The 7,046-nt window shown below is 40.8% G+C and overlaps 1 non-coding gene across 1 annotated transcript; it reads left to right on the forward strand.

Moving 5' to 3' along the window:
* Positions 1 to 6,426: 6,426 nt before the first annotated feature.
* Positions 6,427 to 6,531, forward strand: LOC115894148. The gene has a single exon (XR_004054182.1). It is a non-coding gene; the product is annotated as a U6 spliceosomal RNA (small nuclear RNA).
* Positions 6,532 to 7,046: the final 515 nt, after the last annotated feature.

The raw sequence follows: 7,046 nt of genomic DNA on the forward strand, positions 1-7,046 counted from the left end.
CAGTGTTTCACCATGTTGACCAGACTGGTCTCGAACTCCTGATCTCAGGTGATCCACCCTGCCTTGACCTCCCAAAGTGCTGGGATTACAGCTGTGAGCCACCACACCCATCCTATTTATTTATTTTTCTTTAAAAATGTTTTAAAAATAAATAGAGATGAGGTCTTACTCTGTTGCCCTCTTCCTGCCAGCTGGGCCAACTGAGCACAGTAAGGTCAGAATCCGTGGAATGATGGGATTCCTGACCATCTTTGCATCATTGTCTTGATGACCATGACCCAGCCATCCCCTGGAACTTCTGCATCACAGCCTTTAGCTCAGTCTGCTGCTGTGAACAGTATATGAAACTTCTATCCGTGATCACTTGGCTCTGCCAGGACTTGGGGTACCTAATGGAGAGGATTTCTTGGAGGAAAAGGCCAAAGAACTGCGCTGGCTTTGACCTCATATCTAAATCCTAAGAGTATACTTGCTTCTGGTTGCCAGAGCCTGAATACTCAGAAAGAATATAGCACAGAACCTGTTGGTAAGGATTCCTCTGGCTTTGGTTTACTCTGCCATGCCAAAAAAAAAAAAAAAAAAAAAAGCAAGAATCAGGTTGTGTTAAGATTACAAAGGCTTCTCAGCAGTCAGAGCATGCAATCACTGCCCACTCCTGATTAGCTTCAACTTGCTGGACAAGCTGAGGAAAGCTGGGGTATTCACAAGGTCTGAAGTCAGGGAGTTTCATAACCTCATCAGAATCTAGAAGGATGCGTGGATGGCTGCATTCTACAATGACTCAGGCAACCTGAATACCGAGGGATGCCCTTTGGCTTCTGCATTTAAAGACATTAATTTTTACCAGTGTAAAGGATAAGGGATAGATAAAGATGGGATTGATTGGGAAAAGTTCCCTAGAGGAAGTAGTCCACATCCTCTCTGTCCACTTCTAAGAGCAACCTTCCACCTTTTTTTTTTTTTTTTGAATGAGTAAGTGAGTCTCTCACTCTGTCACCCAGGGTGTAGCTCAGTGGCGTGACCTCAGCTCACTGTAGCCTCCACCTCCTGGGTTCCAGTGATTCTCCTGCCTCAGCCTCCTGGGTAGCTGGAATTACAGGCACACACCACTATGCCCAGCAAATTTTTGCATTTTTAGTAGAGATGAGGTTTCGTCATGTTGGCCAGGCGGGTCTCGAACTCCTGACCTCAGGTGATCGGCTGGCCTCAGCCTCCCAAAGTGCTGGGATTACAGGTGTGACCCACCACACCTGGCTAGCTTCCCACTTTTGAACCATTCATTCTGTGACACCTGAAGTCCTCTATATCTTCAACCTCTTTTTCCTGACATAACTGATGCAAGTTCTCCCCTGAAGACATTATTTCCCCCACTGCCCTTTCCATACTCCATCTACCACAGGGCCAGAAACAAGATGAGCATTCATCTTACATCCCAATGCCTTCTACAAACCCTTGCTCCTATGCCCTCAAGCAAAAACCTTTCTTCTGTTGAATTTCAGGCTGCCACATTAAACCACAGCCCTCTTCCTTGACCTACTACCATTGTCCTGGCCCCGATCCACCTCCGGTCCCACAATCACCATAAGTGACCAGAATGTCCATGTACATAACCCATCCAACAGCTCCTTGACCTTCTCAACCCTATGACCTCCATGTAACTTTAGTCACCCCCATTCTTGGACGATTCTTGGATCTCATTGGTTGCCTCAAATTACTCCACCTCCAGAAGCTTAAATTCTAGTACCCTATTCTCTTACTTCAACTTTCCGTTTCTCTCACTCCTTTCTGCTTCTAGATTTACTCTTGGATCTTAACAAGACCTTCCTTTGATTTTTCCGTTTTCTTCCAGCCCATGTAACTCTCCCCTATCCAATCTAAATTCTTGGCTCTTCAACTCAATTACTGTGTTGACAAAACTGTCTATTCTTTTGTCCCCTCAACCCTTCATCTAACCCAACTGGAAAAACAGTTGGACCTTCCATGAAGCAGGTCCCTGGTCATTTCTCTCTCCTATTCTCCCATAGCAATGAACTCCTTCATTCTCTTTCAACTCCCTAGTTCCTCTGTATCCCATTCTACCTCCTCTTCTAAGATGGCCTCATTTAACACCTTACAAAGAAAATAAAAAGTATTGATGAGTAATTACCTTAAGTCTCTGTTCCTCAACTCCAGTATGCAAAATTACCTTCATCTGTTCATATCTTTTTCTCTTTCCTCTCATCTAAAGCTAATCCTCTTACCTAAAGCTAATCTAAAACTAGAGCCACTTGTACTCTGAATTTTACCCCGTCTACCTCATCATGGGCCTGATTTCATCAGCTAACTCTCTGGTGTCATTAGTGTCTTTGTCTCTACTTGCATCTCAGAAACTTCTGCCCCAAGTAAGCCCCTGCTCACTGGGCCTTCCCCAGGCCTGGGAAATACCCTCTTTGACCATTTCTTAAGGGGCACCATTGACAGAAGAAAGCCCGAAAAGGTGAATGATTTTTAGGAATGAGAATTTGGAATTGGGACTTTACTCTTTTTTTTGAGAGAGGGTCTTACTTTCTCACTCAGGCTGGAGTGTGGTGGCACAATCACAGCTCACTGCAGCCTCAATCTGGGCTCAGGAGATCTTCCCACCTCAGCCTCCCAAATACCTGGGACTGCAGGCATGAGACACCACATCAGGTTGTTGCCCAAGCTGGTCTTGAACTCCTGGGCTCAAGCAATCCTCCTGCCTTGGCCTCCCGAAGTGCTGGGATTACAGGTGTGAGCCACTGTGCCTGGTCTTGGGACTTTAGTTTTTAAAGTACAGGGTTTGATGGGCCATTCCAGCAGAAATGTCAGGTAGGAAGTTTGTAAATGCACATGTTGTCTTTAGGAGAGAGATTAATCCCGGACATACACTGTCTTCCTTACTCTGAGACATCAAAGGCATGTACTTAGGTATTAACTGGGACGGGGAAGTGTCCCTGGGTGTTTCTTTTCCTGGAGTTTTTCCCAAAGGACCTTTAAGTTTTCAGCATATAAACACATTTATTTCAAAGGCATTTCCATGACGTTGAAGGCATAGATGTTACAACTGAATTTTATCCCAACCTCCACATGTGGAATCCAGAAAAAAAATTCTCTGGTCTTATGATTGAACAGGAAATGAAAGACAGTGTCACTCTGGGTTCTTATTAGGAATTCCTATATTTTTACACCATTGGAGAAACATTTAGGGAAAATGTGCAGACGTGTTTTTAAAAAGGTTCCCAAAACTCTTGTTAGAGAATAATTTTGCTATTTCTCTGGAGTCACAGCAAACTATTCTAAAGATGCTTCCATCTCTTCTTTTGAGCACCACCTTCTAACATAGTGCATGCTACAATGAAAGTAGGTTGCTAGAGAGGCTGAGAAATGCTGATTTCTTGGGTAGCATGCCTTTGGCCTTTGGTTGAAACTACTCCTTGGAAAGTTATTATATGCCAAATTCCCTCTGATGGATAATTGATTTGTCAATCTCAATTTCTTCATTGTATATTTTAAAATTTATCTTATGTTGTTTTGAACTACCAAAATCAGCACACTCTTTTTGGTGATAACACACTTTGGTTATAAATATCATTGCAAAGCACACTTGAACATTCATCAGAAACTTGAAGATTTTGTTAAACTATGAGGATGACATTCATCAGGATGGCATTCATCAGATTTTGTTAAACTATCAGGATGGCATTCATTGAATATCTGCAATGCAGCTCTGCCAAATGGTCATCTGTCTTCTCTTTGAATCATGAGTCATTATATAGGTAGATGAAAACCTGTAAATAAAAAGATAGATGAGAATTATAAGACTAGAAAAGTCTTTTAAAGATTGCCTACTAGTTTTCAGACAATAAACTATAAAAGCCATTTCAAAGGATAATATTTTATAATCTATTCCTGTCTCTTTCTCTTTCTTCTTTCCTCTCTTCTCTTCTTCCTGTTCCTTCTCTTTACACAAAACATTTCCTGAGCACCCATAACATGCCAGATGCTATGTTAAGTATGATAAGTATGAATGATGAATGATATAGTAATGACCTAGAATCAGATTCTGCCTTTACTTATTTATTTTTGTTTTGTTTTGGTTTGGTTTTGAGACAGAGCCTCACTCTGTCACCCAGGCTGGAAAGCAGTGGCATGATCTCAGTTCACTGCAATCTCCACCTCCCGGATTCAAGCAATTCTCTTCCCTCAGCCTCCTGAGTAGCTATGACTATAGGCACCCGCCACCACGCCTGGCTAATTTCTTTATATTTATTTTTAGTAGAGATGGGGTTTCACCATCTCTTGATGGTGAAAAGAGATCAGGAGTTGTCCAGGTTGGTCTTGAACTCCTGACCTCAGGTGATCTGCCCGCCTCGGCCTCCCAAAGTGCTGGGATTACAGTCATGAGCCACTGCGCCCAGCCAAGTTTCTGTCTTTAGTACTCTGTTTAGAGGAAAGAGAGGATGTTACTACATCCAGAAACCCAGGTGGGACATCTGTATTCCTTAAATGCACTGGATGATCAGCAATATTTTGATGGAGGTGATGCTTGAACTCATTCTTTAAAGGACAAGTAGAGTTAGGGGAAGCAGGCAAGGGGAAAAGGGCATTCCAAGCAGAAGAGATATTGTAAGTAACATCATGGAAAACTGAGAGCACATGGTGAAACTGTATAGGTGGCGTGGCTTGAGCAAATTGTGTGACTGTGATACAGGAGAGTCCTCATCCCCCCTACTAATGATGACATTTAAGTAAAATAAAATTAGCTCTTATTTTTAACCCTCTACTGTGGTAGAATTCTTAAAAAGCAGAGAAGAATAAAATCATATTCTATGTCATTTAAACAGAACCAAATACAAGGAGAGGAAACTCAAAGGAAAATTTTCATCCATTCAATTCTTTCTTAGTAGTTATTATTTGCTGAGGACAATGGTTATTAATAGGAATAGTCAAGGAATAATTTCTCGATTATTCTCAGCTGATTTTCCTGGCTGTATTTCATTCAAATTGGAAGAATGTTAATTCCATTTTTCATAAGATAGGAGAGCATGACCATCTGTGTCAAGAAGAAACAAAACCTCAAAGAGTTCCAAGTTAGTTTGGATCAGTTTCAGGAAATCCTGACTTTTATTTGATGTGGCCCATAAGTCCAATTATTATACTCACAAGAAAGGCTCTTCAAAGACTGGCTATTAGCCTCATTTTACATTCAGGGACAGGAAATGACAAATCTTAAAACAAGGACACAGGACTTTTAGAACTGATGTCACTGAGAGTCTCTCTCTCTTATCTTTCTATCCTTCTTTTTGATCTGCTTCCTTCCTCTTTGCCCATTCTTTTTTTTTTTTTTTGTCCCCCTATTTTTCTCTTAATTTATATCTTATGCCTACCAGTGTTTCCCTAGGTAGTTTAATATTTCTAATGGTGATACTTGTATTTATGACACTTTCCCTAAAAAATATTTCAAATAATTCTTCAGATCATTCATTTCCCAAGGATTGTCAAATAAGTTCCTTTCATGGCTTCTTACACACTTCTATGTTTGAGAGAGCCACACCTGAAATGGTAGGATTATTGTCTTTGCGTCACTCAGATGCAAGTCTTGTGGAGGATTCAGTCTCTCCCTAGCCCTGCCCTGTGAGATAGTTTTAACAGAAATGTGTATGAAGACGTGCATGGCAGAATTACCAGATCAGCCAGTGACTCAAAGCTAAGATCATAAATTACAGACTCCATATCCAAAATGATCTCAATTGGTTGGAATGCCGGTATGAAATCAATAAGGCAAAATTTAAATCAGATGTAAAGGCTGGGTGTGGTGGCTCACACCTGTAATGCCAGCACTTTGGGAGGCCAAAGCCAGCTAATCACTTGAGGTCAGGAGTTCAAGACCAGGCTGGCCGACATGGTGAAACCCCGTCTCTACTAAAAATACAAAAATTAGCTGGGTGTCATGGCACATGCCTGTAATCCCAGCTACTCAGCAGGCTGAGGGAGGAGAATTGCTTGAACCCAGGATGCTGAAGTTACAGTGAGCCGAGATTGCATCACTGCACTCCTGCTTGGATGACAGAGGGAGACTCTCTCAAAAAAAAAAAAAAAAAAAAAAAAAAAATAGGAGAAGACTTGCTAGATCTCAGAATTATAGCAATGGTTTCAGTTGACCTCATCTCCCTCCTACCTGTATTCCCCTCTCTGCCCAGGTCCTTCTGTCCTTGTGAGTTCTGAAATGAGTCCAAACTTCTCCCATCACAGTCCCTCTCTCTAAGTATACAGATTTATCTCTCTATTGTGATTGAGGTATGGACAGAGTTGGCTCTGTGAGAGTACGATCTATGTTGCTGCACAGAATCTGCACTTAAATGGACCCCATGCTCAGTTTCATGTCTCCTTCTGGAAATTCTTATTTTGTTTTCTTTTCTTTTCTTTGTGCTCACTTTGGCAGCATATATACTAAAATTGGAACAATACAGAGAATTAGCATTGTGTCTGAGCAAGCATGACACACAAATTCATGAAGCATTTCATATTTTTATTTATAAAAAATAAATTTTTTAAAAAAGTTAAAAGTAATTTTATTTAATTGGCAAATAAAAATTATACATATTTATCATATACAAAATGATGCTTTGATATATGTGTACATTATAGAATGGTTAAATCAAGCTAATTAACATATTCATTACTTCACATGCTAATAATTTTTTTTGTGGTGAAGACACTACAAATCTACTCTCTTGGCTATTTTTCGAGTATGCAATACACTATCGTTAACTATAGTTACCATGTTGTGCAATAGATCTCTTGAAACTTCTTGAAATTCTTAACAATTTTTACATTTTTTTTAGAGGCAGAGAGTCTTACTATGTTGTCCAGGCTGGTCTTGAATTCCTGGACTCAAGCGATCCTCCTGCCTCAGCATTTCGAGTAGCTGGGTTTACAGATGCAAGCCACCATGCCTGGCTTTAACAGTTCTTGAATAAAGAGTGTGGCATTTTCATTTTGCACTGAGTTCCACAAATTATGTAGCCAGTCCTTGGTATGGGAAA

The sequence above is a fragment of the Rhinopithecus roxellana genome, chromosome 16 (assembly GCF_007565055.1).
Source record: "Rhinopithecus roxellana isolate Shanxi Qingling chromosome 16, ASM756505v1, whole genome shotgun sequence".
Taxonomy (NCBI): domain Eukaryota; kingdom Metazoa; phylum Chordata; class Mammalia; order Primates; family Cercopithecidae; genus Rhinopithecus; species Rhinopithecus roxellana.